Source organism: Dipodomys merriami, unplaced genomic scaffold, assembly GCF_024711535.1.
Source record: "Dipodomys merriami isolate MVZ:Mamm:240054 unplaced genomic scaffold, mDipMer1.0.p SCAF_1145, whole genome shotgun sequence".
Lineage (NCBI taxonomy): Eukaryota > Metazoa > Chordata > Mammalia > Rodentia > Heteromyidae > Dipodomys > Dipodomys merriami.
In genome coordinates, this window is record NW_027202433.1 from 93,049 (window position 1) to 110,693 (window position 17,645).

The following is a 17,645-nucleotide window of genomic DNA, read 5'->3' on the forward strand; positions in this document are numbered from 1 at the left end:
AAAAATCCTTAAAATTAGTTACTTGAAAATTATATAGGTATAAAGAGATAATACTGCTATTAAAGAATTTAAGCCTAAGAGTTTGTGAATAGAGTAATAAATTTCTGGATTATGTGTGTACTCAATGGGGGATAGCATATAATAATCGATGAAGGTTATATATCTGCGCCTGGGCAGAACAGCAATTAAGGCATGCAAAAAAGAAAGAGAAAAAATGAAAAGAATAAAAAAGAGGGGACATAAGCTACATAAAATAAAATTTCACTCTTTCTTGTCTACTCTCCAACCACCATGAGGAACAGAAGAGATGGTTTTAGAAGAAAAAGTTTCTACTTTTCCCATTTTTCAAGGGATCGTTCTCCCCATAAAAGGGAGCATCCATTTTTCAGAGTCACCTGGAGGTCGAAAGGACTCTCCACACAACAGATCTGGCTCCAGTTTCAGCAGCAGGGGCTACTCTCCAGGACGGAGCAGAGCATATTCATTCCACAAGTCTCAGCATAGTTGTGGTGCCTGAACTCTGAGCCTGGGCGCTGACCCCCAGCTCTTCAGCTCAAGGCTAGCACTCTACCACTTGAGCCACAGCACAACTTCCAGCTTTTTTCTTTTTGCTTGTATGGTGCTGAGGAATCGAACATAGGGCCTCATGCATGCAAGGCAAGTGCTCTGCCACTGAGCTACCTCCCCAGCCCTCTACTCAGTCTTTGAAAACATCATGAGACACTTCACCTTCAAGCTCTTCAACAGTTCCTTCATCAAAGGTTTATCGGCAAAACTGCAAAACTTTCGGGATGGTTGTGAAAATGCTGATTGAAAAAGATCCTTCATTAGAACAGTCAATACAGTTTGTACTGAGGCAAAATTTACATGAAATAGGTGAGCGTTGTGTTGAACAATTGAAGCATTAAATTGCAGAGTATGATAATTCTGCTCAAGATTTTGGAGAGCATTTTTAGAAGAATAAGTGTCTAGGTATAATAAACATTAAAAGTAATCTTTCTAGATATAACCACACTCCCTCATCCACCTGTGAAACTGTGTAATTTTTTAATGTACGGGACTTTTGTGATGAAGAGCAATATTTTATTTGGCCATATTTCCAATTCAGTCAAAGGTCTAAAATAGTCTTGGAAAGATACTTTAGCTATAATTTTTTTCTAAACATAAATTCACTTAGTCCATATTCCCACAGCAACTCCCCATCTCTCCCCTCAAATGATGGTTAATTTGATAAGCTTTGGTAAAACAATCCTGGAGAGTAGCTCTTTGTACTTACTCTACTTTACTGTCTTTGATAACATATGCTGATTTGTTTAGTCATTTGAGTATAATTTATAGGTAGAGATCATTCCACTTAAAATGATAGTCTTTTGCATTTTTGGAGCAGAGATCGCCATGTGAAAACTGTTACCATTTTGAGTTGTGATTTTTTTTGCTGACTTTTTTGTTAGTCCTTTAGCAAGTTGAGGATACCATCCTAATAAACAGTACCCTGGTATCTTAGTGCATATTTGCTTTCAGAACAGTTCTCATTCAGCAACAAAACAACTTTCAAAATTCTAAATCATAACAATTTTTTCTCAAAACATATAACAGTGTTTTCTCTTAAAATATTCATGAATGTTTGAGTACTGTAGTTGATAAAAATATTAAATATCATATAGTAAAATAAAAGAAATCAATTTGAGGTGGAAGATGAGTATTTTAAAAATGTAATTACTGCAATAACTTTCTACAGAAAAAACTCAGCAAATATAGGAGATTGGTGTTTAACATTTCCATAGACCCATACTGGTTTAAACCATTTTTCAAACTATTTTTTATTAGTCTCTATAATATGAGTGTTTTGTTCTGCTGAATTTTTTTTTGGGGGGGTGGGAGCCGGTTGTGGGGCCTGAAATCTGGGCATGGATTCTGTCCCTCAGCTCTTCAGCTCAAGGCTAGTGCTCTACCACTTGAGCCACAGCACCACTTCTGGCTTTTTTCTATTTGCTTATGTGGTGCTGGGGAATCAAACCCAGGGCCTCTGGCATGCAAGGCAATCGCTATACCACTGAGCCACCTTCCCAGCCCCTGTTCTGTTGATTTTTAAATGTCTTAACCTTCCAAATGTTCTTGAAAGAAACAAAGGAGAATTAGTAAGTTAGCAAGCAGTCTGCGTGTGTTCCAGTCTTTCATGAGTGAGCCAACAAAATCATGAGTTAGTTAAGAATTTAACAGGGACCATTAGAATATTCCATTTTTCCTCGCCATTTTCAGCAGTCCTGTGCATTGAACCAAAATAAAATTTTGTAGCATTAGTTAATACGGCACTTTTAACAATCATGTTTGTTATTACTGCCCAATTGCATTATACTCCCATTCTTTTTCCATTTTTACCATGTTATCACTTCAATTCTGGCATATTTCTATGCCCTTTATTGTTGCCTTCATCTAAAAGTACCTAAAGTTTACATTGAATGTCAAAATAGCAATATAAATAATTTTAATGTAGCTTATGATTTGTGCTTCAAAATATGTGTTGTATCATTTTGCAAGTTTTGATGAAGGCCATTTAAGTTTTCTAAGACCACCTTAATTTTCCTCTCTTTGAAATCTAACTTCTTAACTTTTCAACATTTATAAACTATAAGCCCAATAAAAGTTCCATATATTATCTGCTATTCTTCAGTGTAAATAATGATGTGTTGCTCAATTTAGAAAGATCAAGGCGTCATTGATGTTGATATTATTTTACCCTCTCGGTGTTTTTTTTTTTCCCTTAAATATTCTGTTCCCAGAATTCAGTTCCTTTAATCAAGAATTTTTTACAAGTAAAATTTGAGACACTACCATAGGCAGAGGTGTTATTCACTTTATTGAAATTATTAAATGTTTACTAACATATATTTCAGTACAGGCACAAGCATTTAAAGCTGTTATAGCTTTCCATTGGCAGCATTCTGATGTTTGTCAGTGTTTAACAGCTTATTTGATTTTTGCTTTTTGATGCCTTTTAAATTCTAATTTTAGGATAGATATATTCAGATGTGTTCTACAGTATATTTTGCAAAATGCTCTTATTTGTAGATTGTTGTATTTTATTAATGCCCAAATGATGTGACAAAACTTTTATTGTCTTACAATAAAGCCTTGATGACCAACAGGGAAAATAGATATTGTAAAGCTTTTTGTGAACTTAAAAAAATACAAAATAAAGCAATCAAGTTTAAATAAAAAATACATAATTTAACTGTATTGCTATAGTAAATATTATTCTAGGTGTATTACCTTTTTTAAAAATGAACACTATTTTGCATCTAATTTGAATTAATTACCCCCTTCTTTATCAGAGGATCATCAACTTGAACGTTTTCCAACTATACAATATTTTCACAATATATTTGCCATTATTTTGAAAAAAAAACAAAATTTTAGTATTGTCACATAGTAAAACAGAAAACAGTTTAATTCTCTGGAAGCTCCTAACTTTTAAAACTGAATAATTGTTAAGAGGACAGAATATATGTGTTCTTCAAAATTACTACAATTACTAACTACTCATTTTCAAATTCTGAACCAGAATTTTGACATTCAATTTTTGAATGTCTCTGGTACACAGACATAGAGAGACATTCAAAACAGTACTTATTTGCATGTTATTTAATTCTGCAATAGCTTCAGTTTCAATGGGGGTTTCAGAAATCAACAGAAAATATAGCCACGTTCTTGTAGAGGATAAAACTACTGTGTGTTATAATTAATTCCTCAAGAATAAGCTATTATTTCTATGACCACCAATACCAAGCTTTTATGTCATAAACTCATCCTAGCCCAACAATTTCCAACTTGTAAGGTGCACCTCAATATTCCCTTAATTCACATCATGAATAGCTTATCACTATTGCAAAAAAATACTACACTTCTGCTAATGTGATGCCGTTCCTATTGTGAAAAGAACACTACATTAAACTTTTCTGAAACATTTCCCCCCCAGTGTTATGCTTGAAATCAGAACACTTGCAAATATTATTTATATTTATATTTTTATCTATCATAGATAGTCAGGAGGCTAAGATCAGAAGATTATGGTTCAAAGCCCACCCAGGGAGGAAAGCTCCTTAGATTCTTATCTCCAATAAACTGCTCAGAAAAAGCCAGACACAAGTGGCACTGAGGTTGAGTGGTAGGGCGCAAGCCTTGAGCAAAAACCGGCTCAGAGAGAGTGGCCAGCTCCAGTGTTCAGGACTGAGGAGCAAACAAAAAACAAAAACAAAATAAAAACAAACCACAGCCCTGGCATTTTTCTCATTGAATACAGAGGCACATAATTAAGGAAATTTCTTCCTGTATTACAAATAGAGACACAAACCAAGACGTCACATAATTACTCTCTTCATACCTTGTTACATCAAAGCCTCAAAAAAATTGCTTTTTCTAAATTAACAAATTAATTTCATTCATTTCTTGCCAACTCTGTCTAGATTATTCACAGTATCATATTATACATGTATTATCTATTAACTAAATTCTAATTATACCTCGCTTAAAAGAATATTTTAAGCAAATAGAATGCCAGAATCATTTGTGAATTTGTCAATTAAACCCTCTACTTAAAAATAATTTTGTATTATCTTATAGAATACAAAATTACAAACAAAGACAAAATATTTATTTTAAATCTAAATTCTAATTTAGCAAGGTCTACAAAGTCCTACATTAGACGAACTTTGCTATTTCTCCAAGCTTAAACTTTTGTAATCCTTCATCATTTCTTTGGAATCCAACAGAAGGATGCTTACTTTTTCAAAGTTTTCATTGGGAATCAGGAGCCATTTTGCATCTAGGAATGTTCTGTAATGAAGAGAGCATTAAAAACACAACTGAGGATTATAAGTGTTTTGCATTTCAATAGGAAACGACTTCTCAAAACATAATGACACAAATTAGCCCAAACTTCCAACTGTGTATCCCTTTCTTGTTGTTTGGTGTTTCATGGAGATAAAATTATACTATCTGGCCCAGGGAAGGTATTGCTATGTAATTATACTCTCTAATCTCTTGTCTTAGTCTGCTAGAATTCCAGGCTTGTATCACATTGCCCTGTCATAGTTTGTTGGTTTATTTAATCTACATACTAGCAATTCTGAACTTCTCTGACTGCTCAAACTGTTTATGTACTATTTTCAAAGATGTGCTAACATTTAACACAGGATATGAACACTTTCAGATGCACATGCAGGGTCTCTGATTCATTCTTCCATGGATCCAATCCATTTTATAATGATTACTTGATTTTCTTACTATCTCTGGTTCCTACCTATGTAATATTCTCAAACTTTTTGAAGAAATTTCACTTGAGGACTTTCTAATATTAAAAATTATCACATGATCTAGTTTTACTCAGGATATATTTTATATTGTTTTTTAAACTTTTCTACACATTCCGAGAGTTATTTCATTTGTTTATGTTTGTTTGCATATATAAGTTACTCTGTGTGTATGTGTATGTTTGTATGTATATATGCAAAAGCCTCAGCAACCTTATTCAGCAATCTTGCTCATGACTAGTATTCTATCACTTGAGCTCACGCCTATAATTCTAGCTACTCAGGAGGCTGAGATCTGAGGATTGCAATTCAAATCTAGCATGAGTAGGAAAGAAATGTTCTGAGGCATTTATCTCCAATTAACCACCAGAAAACTGGAAGTGGCGCTGTGGCTCAAATGGTAGAGCACTAGCCTTGAGCTGAAGAGCAGAGAGACATTGCCCATGCCCACAGTTCAAGCCCTGCCACGACCATCAAAAAAAAAGAAAGGAAATAGGAAAGTAAGAAAGAAAGAAAGAAAGAAAGAAAGAAAGAAAGAAAGAAAGAAAGAAAGAAAGAAAGAATGAATGAATGAAAGAAAGAAAAGAGAAAGAATGAATGAAAGAAAGAAAGAGAAATGAGATCTTAGCCACTAGTTCATTGCTAGTATAATTCCCTCACTCTCAACGTGGACTTTTTCTTTCCCGTTAAGTACATGCTCTTATATCTAACTTGCTTTGGAACAAGAACTATTCTTCCATTCTACGTTTTACAAATTTGTGTGATTAGCAACCATGATTTAGAGCTAGAAGATGAAAGAGAGTGGCCTCATCCTTCATGTTCCACTTAGTATTAATGCTTTCTCTATGTCACTCCCATAGATCTACATATTTGCATTGACTTTATTGTTTCATAGTTGTTTTATTTGCAGAGTTTTCTGTAGTATATTGAACCAATATACTTAAACACAGAACTTTTTTCTCCTATTATTCCTATTGTTTCTCCTACTGTTAACTTATGTACACTTAAGAAATAATGCACAAAAGTGGGATTGCTGGATCATAGGGGAGATCTATGTGAAGACTTCTGAGGAACCTCCATACTGCTTTCCAAAGTGGTTGAACAAGTTTACATTCCCACCAACAATGAAGTAAGGTTCCTTTCTGTCCACATCCCCTCCAGCATCTGTTGTTGTTAGAGTTCTTGATTTTTGCTGTTCTAACTGGAGTGAGGTGATATCTCAATGTTGTTTTGATTTGCATTTCTTTTATGGCTAGGGATGTTGAACATTTCTTCATGTGTCTATTGGCCATCCTTGTTTCTTCTTCAGAGAAGCTTCTCTTTGCAATCCCACTTTTGGGCATTTACCCAAATGTTTACAAACAAGACCACACTAAAGCTACCAGCACAACTATGTTTATTGCAGCATTATTTACCATAGCTAAGATATGGAACCAACCCAGATGCCCCTCAGTAGATGAATGGATCAAGAAAATGTGGTATATATACACAATGGAATTCTATGCCTCCATCAGAAAGAATGACATTTCCCCATTTGTTAGGAAATGGAAAGGTTTGGAAAAAATTATATTAAGTGAAGTAAGCCAGGCCCAAAGAAGCATAGGTCCCATGGTTTCCCTTATTTGCAATATCTAGTATAGGTATGAGTCAAGCGGAAAAGGTCAGATAATGTGATGTTAGGAAAATGAACCCTTAAATATGTATTTTAATGTTTTCGTTTCTTTCATGCATGTGTTTCTAACTCATTTATAAGATTATTTCTTTGTTGCTTTGTATGTCCCTTCCCCACAGTGTAACCTCCGCTTTCACTATATTTGATGTCAGTATAACATGTGGAGGAGATGGGGACAAAAAGTCTTTTAAGGATTCAGGTGGACCTGTTGCAACAATGAGAAGTACAAAATGTCATGTCAAAACCAGCTTTACAATGTCGGTGTGGGGGGGGCGAGGGGGGTATAATTGGGTGGGGGGAGGGGGGTAAAATTGGGTGGGGGGAGGGGGGAGGCGGGGAAGGGAAGTGAAGGGTAAACAAAGGAGGAGGCTGCAATGCTTGGTAAGAAATGTATGCATTATCCTGCCCATGTAATTGTAGCCCCCCTGTACAGTATGTTCTCAAATAAAATAAAATACAATTAAAAAAAAAAAAAGAAATAATGCACAACATACACACTCACAAAAAAACATTCTGAGAATCTTCTTCCAGTTAAATTTAAGTTACAGAGAACCAAAGTTATAGAGTTCGTTTTTGACATGACAACATGTACTTCTCATTGTTCCATCGGGCCCACCTGTATCATTAAACGACTTGTTTTCCCCATCTCCTCCACAAATTATACCGACATCAAATATAGTGAAAGCAGGGGTTATACTGTGGGGGAGGGACTTACAAAATAGATAATGTTTTTATAAGCTATTTAAATTCCATATTTGTCTTTGCTAAGTTGTCCCTGAAACAGGTGTCACTTCATGTCCAAAGATGTCTTTGTGCTATTTCAAGGAAGCCAGAAAACATTCATTTTAACTCGAGCAGTGCCATAGATTGTTACTGGAAATAAGTGGAAGGAACTGTTACTGCAAGTGGAAACTGATCCCAAGAGAGGAATTGAACATGGAGAAATGACAAAATTCAAGTTAATTTGTGTTCCTTTTTACTGAACAAGAAAAGAATCCAAGTCTTGAAGGAAACTCTGTCCCTGACTTGTTCGAGTGTGTTAATTACTCATATAAAACATGTCTGTAAAATTGTAGTTGAGAGTTTTAAAAAACAATGTGCCATTTGAAGGCCAGCATAGGAAAAAAGGAAATAACTTAGTTTAAAAAGTATTCTGCTGGGAAGGTGGCTCAGTGGTAGAGCTCTTGCCGTGCATGCCTGAGGCCCTGGGTTTGATTCCTCAGCACCACATAAGCAAAAAAGAAAAAAACCAAAAGTGGCGCTGTGGCTGAAGTGGTAGAGTGCTAGCCTTGAGCTGAAGAGCTGAGGGACAGTGTCTAGGCCCAGAGTTCAGGCCCTACGACCGGACAAAAAAAAAGTGTTCTGCTGTAAAGAAACAAAGACATGGAGGTTGTAAAGAGTCTTATGCATGGATATTTCCCTCCTGAGATGATTTTCCTATTGCAGGAGTTAGTTATCCATTCCTTTAGTCTGGTCCTGAGTTCTCCATCCCAATAAGGATTCCAAAAAGGCAAGATCGAGTCAGTATGATCAGCAAAAGAAGTCTCTTCTCAATCCAATGCTTTAAGGATGGTCCCAAAGAAATATGTGCTGTTTTTTGCTTGTTTATTTGTTTGTTTAATTTGTGCTTGTTCTGGGGCTTGATGTCAGATGCTAGACCATGTCCGTTAAAAATTTTCTTCCTTGTCCAACTTCCCCCAAAGCTAGTACTCCATTGCTTGAGCCAAAACTCCACTTCTGGCTTTTTGGTTGTTTAATTACAGATAAGAATTTGACAGACTCTTCTGCCTGGGTTGGCTTTGAAATGAGAAAGTAAAAAAGCCAAGTGATATAAGATTTCTGTTTTGAACCAAGAAATACTAGAAGTTTATTATAAATCTAATATTTGACAATTTTTAAAAGAAGAAAATATGTCCAGCAAAGAAGCCATAACTTAAATAACTCACCAAAGTAGGTACACCATTCATTTTGGAATTATTTTTGCATCTTGGGAAGATAACTATTGACTTTGTAGTTCCTTTTGGGGAAACTTAAAGTCATATTTGCATTTTTTTGTTGGCCATAGGGCTTCAACTCTTATCCTGGGCCCTGTCCCTCAACTCTGCAGCTCCAGCTGAGCACTCTACCACTTTAAGTACAGCACCACATCCAGGTTTCTTGTGATTAACAGAAAATAAGAGTCTCATGAACTTTCCGGACCAGGCTGGCTTTGACCTGCAATCCTCTGGTCTCAACCTCCTTGAGTAGCTAGGATTACAGGCATGAACCACCAGCACCCAGCTCATATTTGCATTTATGTGCAATTTATAACACTATGTAGACAAAGAATGGAAATTTGAATCAATTGATGTGACATTGCAACTTTTCAGAAAAATTGAGGTAGCAATAAATATGTCCTCCTTTTCCATCTTGTTACACTAAGGACTAATGTGCTATGCAACTCTTACATTAGCATCCTCTACTGACTGCATATGTGGACTTAGTATCACAAATTGTTCACAGAGAAATAGAGAAAAATGAAGTGAGATTTTTACAAGGCAAAGATCAGGTATGAAAGAACAGCACAGAACGTGATACAATTTATCACACAGAAATTAAAAACTAGCCAAGGAGATTTAGAATGCTAAAGGCAATGAGGAATAAGCCTACTTGATTACTAGTTCTTCAATAACCAAAAATGGTTCCCTCTAACAGTCACCGGTATACCTTAGTTATTATTATTATTATCATTTATTCCTTCCATTTGGAGTTATTTCTTCTCTTCAGTCACAACTGTTAATTAGCCTCTGCATTTTTGGTGCCATGACTGAGCAAAAAGATTTCAAATCTTACTTAGACTACCTGTCTCATTGTGATGAGCAGTGACCACTGAAATGCCTGGAAGCTTTGAATTTCCAGTATTAAACTTCACTTGATATCAAAGCACATTTCTGGCATTAATTACCATGACCTATTAACAAAACATTTCTTTCAACACTGTATTCTAATATGGGTAAAGCACATGAATTAATTAAGGACTATTGTCAGGTATCAGTATGGAAGGGCAATTACATTTTCCAAGTATGGGTTGTTTATTTTGCATTTACTAACTGTCTTTTTTGCTAGTCCTGGCACTTGAACTGAAGGCCAGGGAACTGTTCCTGAGGTGTTTTTTGTTTTGTTTTGTTTTGTTTTTTTTGCTCAAGGCTAGCACTCTACCATGTGAGGCACAGCACTACTTCCAGTGTTTATTTTCTGTTTATTTGGTACTGAGGAATTGATTTCAGGGATTCATGCATGCTAGGCAATAACTGTACCATGAAGCCACATTCCCAGAGACTTAATGACTTTCTTAAGATAGCATTAATTTTTCATTCTGTTACTATGTATTATAATTTAGGCCAGGTGGTAGAAAAGGAAGTGGAAAACAATACTAAGTCCAATAAGGCTGACATTCTTGTCACATCACTAAGCAAGTACAGTGTTAAGACCTGCAGGACACATAGGGGTGTTACATGTGACATTATTATGTAAAACACCATTAACAGTCCTCTTCTGCTTCCACTTTCAAGGTCAAGAGCCAAATATCTAAGCCTTTTTATTGATTGTTTTTCCTATGAAGGAAGAAGGAGGATGTGGAAGGAGATGGTGGGACAATATGTATATTGGCTCCCTGCCCACATTTTTTGGATTTTTAAAAAGTGCTACTGATGAACGCCCATTTACATCTATTTGACTATACTATCTGCACAAGGTGCAGATAAATGAATGCATTTATTCTGGTGGATAGTCACATATATTAACAAAATCCATTTCTGGAAAAAAAAGATACTAGGTAATAAAATATAAAGTATTGACTATAAAATGCTTTCTTCTCTTAGCAGAACAAAATGGAGTATTGAAATGATTACTCCAGCTTTCTATGAGATTTTATGCTGTCTAAGTATCAAAATGTTCTCTAATTCTTGTAACATCCAAGCATAAAAGACATGATTTGAACATCTCAGTAGTTTTAGAAACAAATGTACATAATAGCCTCCTTCTTGCAGAGACATATGTGATAGCCAGTATGATTGACTGTATTATAGTTCTCATTTTTTTCCTCTTTATCTCAAGTGTTGCATATTTTGGCATATTACTCTATGTCCTGCATCAGCTCCCTGTAGGTGAGATTTAACTCTACTCTGCAATGCGATGGGTCATGTGACTTACTTTAGCTTACAAAAATGAACGAGAATTGGCAACAGATTTCTATGCAATTCTCCCTGTCTAACAGCTGACAGCTGACTTGTTTCCTCTTAGCTATAAAAATAGCATATTTCCAGAGGAAATCTTCTTTCAACTTATATACTGAAAGAACATAGCATATGAAATTGAGGCAAAACTCAAATATAGCCACATACATATAACACAACAAGAGTTAAGCTAATATTAGAATATGATATTGAGAAGTTAGTTTCTTACCATCCTTGTATGCTTTTATGATTGTTGACTGTAGCACACAAGAATTTAACAAATACTAAACGAAAACTAAACAAATAGACAACTTTTCCTGTTTGATGATATTACAATTTTTATAAAGAAGCATTCTCCATGAGATCACTTGTGGGGTTATCTTTTTTATTATTCATACATTGTGATTGAGATGAGGAAAAACAAAATATCTAGATTTCTTCTTCTCTTTTCCTTTTTGTCTAGTGTGAATTCTCATCCTTTCTCCAAATTCTCCTATTAATAAAGGAAGAATGACACATTGTGGATATCAAGCAAAAGGCTTTAAATCAAGAATTTCATTCTTTTAGAAATAGGTGAAGTAAATCAGAGTGCCTCGAAGAAGAATAAAAGCATGATTTTTTCTCCTGTTTGGCTTCCACCATAGTGTCTGAACATGACTTTAAATATGTAATAAAATATTTGCTTTGGCTAATTTTTTTAAAAAATTGTTTTTTTTTAATATTATTTTATTTTATTTGAGAACATACTGTACAGAGGGGCTACCTGCCCATGTAAATGTAAAAAATTGTTTTTTAAATAAAGATAATTTTAAAAAAATTTGTTAAATAAATAAATCATAATTTGTTGTTCGCTTTTGGCAGAAATGAAATAAGACTGCATTATCATTGGGTGAGTTGAGAGGCTAAATTTTATCAGAATCTAAATATAATAAAAATAGATGATATAAAAATAAATACCTTGTAAGTACATTTTTAACATGACATACCCACAGAGACACTTTTTTCTTCTTTTCCTCTCTACACTGATTCAATTTCAATAAGCAATTCATGTAATTCAAATAGCTGTTTCAGAAATAGATTAGACACAAAAAGTTAGAAAAATAAAACCAGTATTGGATGGTGCATTCTTTAAAAATAGCAGTCAAATAAGTATTAACCACAATTCCAAAATAATAGCAGTTAAATGCTCTTGAAAAGAGAAGATTTTAAGTAGAATGAATAAAACAAATGATAGTGCCAGAACTGCTTCAGGAGCTGCTCTCTGGTATTTAGGGTTTATAGTACATGACAATGTTTTAATCAGGATTAATTGCTTTCAGGGACTAAATTTTTTTAGTTATATTTTATTGTAGAAATATGTTATTCCAATTTAATGAAATGATAACAGTTTATAGTAGAAATAACGCTACACACTCATTGTGGTACGCATTATATATTATATATATAATTTTACAAACATATATATATATATCTGCATATATATGTTTATTTTTAATTTTGGTGCATGGGGCTTAAAATATGGACCTGTACACTGTCCCTCAGCTCTTCAGCTCAAGATTAGTCCTCTACCACTTGAGCCACTGCTAGTTTTCTTTTGGCTCATTGGAGATAAGAGTCTCGTGGACTTCCTGCCTAAGCTTGCTTTGAACCATGATTCTGAGCTCTCAGACTCCTTAGTAGCTGGTGTTGCAAACATGAACCACTAGCACCTAGCTACATAATTATTTTTTACATATTTATGAAATATTAAGTGGTAATCCTATTCATTTATATGTTGTGTAACGATCAAGCTACATCATATCCATTAACTTCTGCAAGTAACATTTCTTTTTAGTGAGAATGCTCAAAAACTTATCTTCTGGCTATGATGAAATATATATATATATTCTTAACTATAATCACCTTGCTTCTTGTGGTATACAATTAATATATTTACTTTTATTCTGCTAATTAAAGTTATATAAAACATAAATTTTAAAGTGAAAGAAATTCACGGTTCCATTACTTTTTTTAAGAAGACAATTATACCTTTTGTTTTCAGTTATATTTCTTTGGGAATGTGTACTATTCATTGATTCAACTGTTAAAATTGATAACAATTACTTTATATCCAGTTGATTCAAACTTGTATTTGAAAATTGCACACAACACAAATATACTTCCACTTTACTACATAATTAAAATAACATTAAAGCAAAGATTGGTGTTAGCCATTCATGTGTACAATCCTAGAAACCCAGGAGGCTAAGACCTGAATATTTTAGTTCAATATCAGTCCAAACAACAAAATGTGAAAACTTATCTCGAATTATCCAGCAAGAAGCAGAAGGTGAGAATGTGGCTCGAGGAATAGAGTGTCATCAGCCATGAGCAAAAAATACAAGGTAGACCATTAAACTTCACGTTTACAACACAACACAAAACAACACAAAACAAAACACAAAAACACAAAAGTATTATGAACATCAATAATGAAGACAAAATAGTAGAAAAGATCATGAGAAATGTGTAAACATCTGGAAGACAGAAATCATTTGACAGAAATTTGATTCATGAGAGGGAAAGGTTGCAGGCTCATTTGTAGAATCTCATTGTAAGCATTTGTGTTGAAACCTGGCTATTGGGTAACATGTGAAAGAGTACATTGGATTACCTGACATAGCAGACATTGCCTGTGACTATGTACCATCCCAGTCTGCAAAATCTAAACTCATGCGAGTTAATTTAAATAAAAGCTCATGTTCGAGACTGGTCCACCCAGACTGGGGTCTTTATTTTGAGGCTTCAGACCTGTGTTTTGTTTATAACCATTCCTGTTTTACACCCCTTCCTTTGTGCACCTATGCCTTATTGAGCTGGCACCAGGCCAAGGCTTTGAATTTGACTCCCCTCCTGCCTTAATCCCTCCATTTCTCCAGCTACAACTCATTTCACATGCTATCTCTGTCTTTACATTAGTTGTTTTCTTACTAATCCCCACCAGAAAACTCTTATATTCATGTAAATCCCACCATAAATAACCTAGTGAAAGGAGTGTTTATTATTTGCTGAGGCTCTCATCTGTGGTTTTGCTCCCAAATAAATCTGTGCTACACGATCTCATTTTTCTTCATGGCTTTTCAGTCTGACAACTGATTGATTTGGTTTGATGTAATCCCACTTATCCAGACTTACTTTGGAAGTTTGACCAAGGAGCCGTCATGTTTCTCCTAACTCTTCCTGTAACAATCTCAAGGTATCTGGAATTACATGGAGGTCTTTGATCCATTTGGAATCGATTCTGATACACTGATATATATAAGGATCTAAATTCGGTTTTCTGTATACTGCCAATTCTACCAGCACAATTTTTTTTTTCTTCCATCCTGTGTGTCTGGCTTCCTTGTCAAAGATTATTTACCTATAGGAGTGGATTCATTTCTGGATCTTCAATTCTGTTGTATTGTTGGAATTCTGTGCTTCCATTGGAAAGAATGCCATTACTCCATTCCTAAACAAAAGGAAAGAATGGAAAAAAATGATATTAAGTGAAATAAGCCAGATCTAATTAAATATATGCTGCACGGTTGTCTTCATTTGTAATAACTAGATATGTCTATAAATCTACAAGTTAATCGAATAGTTAGTAAAAGACATACAATTACACTTGGATATGATTAACTAAGAGCACTCTAAGCATTCACATGGCAGGAACAAGGGAAACTATTCTTAGGAGAGGATCACAATGTCTCCATACCTATGTGCATATGACCATATAAATATCGCTTATTGCAATGAATTCTAAGAATCAATCATACATGTGAAATGCATCTATCTGTATATAATTTTAAAAGATGTCATGAAAATAACCAACTTCTCTGTAAACTCAAAAGCAAAATTCTAAGTTTAGAAGATAAAATTGAAGAATGCTTTCAGCACATAAACTTAAACACATAGGGAAAAATGTGGGAGAGAAAAGATAAGATGAAAAGTAGAATAGGTAACTATTGAAGAATTCATAAACTATTTCCAAAAGTATACAAGAGAGCTGGGGTACATCTCACTTGTAGGACTAGACTAATATATACAAAGCCATAGGTTCAATCCCCATGAGTTAATAAATAGTAGTAATGCAATAATTACCTGAAATCAATGCTTTCATATTAGAGAGGCCTGAATCCTAAAACAGTAAATAAATTATTCTCAATGGTTGTATCCAATGACAAGTAACTACAAGAATGAAGAGCAAATATTTTCTTTTTCTAGCCTTTCCTTTCCTTTTCTGGTTTATTCTTTTCTTTTTTCCTTTGACACTACTGGTGCTTGAAGTTGCTAATGCTCTAATCACTTTAGATTATTTTTCAGGCTAGGCCTACCTTGAGGAATGATAGCTTACCAATGGCTTCCACAAACGTGAGATAACAGGGAAATTTCATTATATCCAGCTTTCTTTGTTTTTGTAGTTTCTCATGAATTTTTATTTTTTAGAACTGGCCTTGATATCAGTCTTCTAAATCTCTGCCTTCTAATTAGCAAAGTACATTTCATCTCAAGCTTGGACCCACACTATATTTCAGTTTAACCATTCAATATTGACTTCAGTTCAACCAGCGTGAACTATTGGGGAAATATATGGACAACTCACTCCCACTGACAGGCAGTTCTAATGAAGATGAGGAACGAGATGAATACGTGAGGAATGGTATCAGTTGCCAAAAAAGAGAATGGAATAGGATCCAAACAATTTCTTCTTTGGGCTGCCGAAAATAATCGGCTTACTACAGTTGCAAGACTACTTTTCAAAAAGGCCACTCATGTGAATACTAGGGATGAAGATTAGTATACCCCTCTTCATCGGGAAGCCTACTGTGGACACTTAGACATTATCCATGAGTTGGTGGCACAAGAGGCAGATATTCATGCAATAATTGTGGATGGCTCAACACCCCTGCACAATGCTTATACGTGGAATAATACCAGAGTGTCTTCTTTCTTACTGCATCATGATGCAGATACCAATGCCCAAACGTAAGGCCTCTTGACTTCTTGCATCTTGCTGCTGGGAATATAGATAGCAAAGATATGCTGGATCACCTTCTGTTGACCCGTTATCTCAAACCAGGTCTAAAGAACAACTAGGAAGAAAATGTATTTGATATTGCCAAAAGGATAAGTATGTATCACTACCTCTTTGAAGTTGTGGAAGGCTGTACAAACTTTTCCTAAGTCATAATGGTTCTGTTAAGCTTTGCAAATTTCAATGTGCCAGTCCATTCTTTGGTCCGTACAAAATATTTTCACAGTACAAATTAACAGCAATATCTTACTGTAAAAATTCATGTATTCCATCGTATTATTCCAACTCAATTGCCTGACTTTTATGTCAAAATGTATTCAAGAGTTTTTGTATACATTTATAATAATTTCTGCAGTTTGTGATTTTTTTAAATCAGAAATAATTTTAACTTATCTGTTGAAATGAGCAGTACAGAAACTAAAGGTATTTCTAGTGCTTGTCTGAGAAAAGTATATTTTAAAATATTCTATATTCTGTTGTTTGTACAATTTCCATAATCTATTCCATTCTCTCCTAGATATAATACATTGAATTCTACATCGTTTTATAATATACAGGTTCATTAATAAATGTGTACTTTAAGATTGCATTCCATATAGAAACAGTTTAAGATTCCTTTTTTCCTAGGTCCTTATACTATTTTATTTCTTTGGGATAAAATGACAATGTTATCTAATTTAAAGAGTTTTGTAAAGTTTATGCTATTTAAAGGCCTCCCTAAGGTGAAAACTTAATATACTGATGTCAAACTTACTTTCAATTCTATGAATTATATGTATGGTTACACTCGTATTTTTGTAATCAAATTTTTAATAACTTTTTTCAATTCTTGCATCTAAAGAATGAAAAAATTGGACTACTTCACAAATTTTCATATCATCCTGTATTTCATATCATCTCTGTATTGTTGTAATTTTGGTATACGTGCTGCTGAAGCATGTAGTATCTTCTAAATTTAAACAGTTAATGATGCAATCTTTAAATAGGCATATATCTTTGGTTGCCTATTTGTAACAAGGAAACCTTATTGTTCCTAACAATGCTATTGATCTTATTTTCCTAAAATTCTATGTATAGTGGAAAAAATTTATATTGTTCGGTCTATTGCTCACATTTGCAATTTTTGTGTCAATGAATTTTTTTTCATTTTAAATTTGATCATACTTTGAAGCATTTATAGCCAGGTCCAAAGATGATGGCTTTTTCAAATACTTATTTATCCAACTGAGTTAGCTTTGTGGAGCTAATGGATTCAAAGTAAGCCTTGCTTAAGGGCTACTTAAAAAATTCTGCTGCATAAAATTTCCGAAATGAGATCTTACTGGTACAAATGTCTACCTGACCATTTAGTCTTCTTCCATGTAGCAACAGACCAACCAGAATATCTATCCCTG

At 34.3% G+C, this 17,645-nt stretch overlaps 2 pseudogenes; one reads left to right on the forward strand and one right to left on the reverse strand.

The window, feature by feature from the left end:
• The first annotated feature begins 291 nt into the window (after nt 1-291).
• Nucleotides 292-956, forward strand: LOC138822771 (periphilin-1-like; annotated as a pseudogene).
• Nucleotides 957-17,096: 16,140 nt separating this feature from the next.
• Nucleotides 17,097-17,190, reverse strand: LOC138822773 (U6 spliceosomal RNA; annotated as a pseudogene).
• Nucleotides 17,191-17,645: the final 455 nt, after the last annotated feature.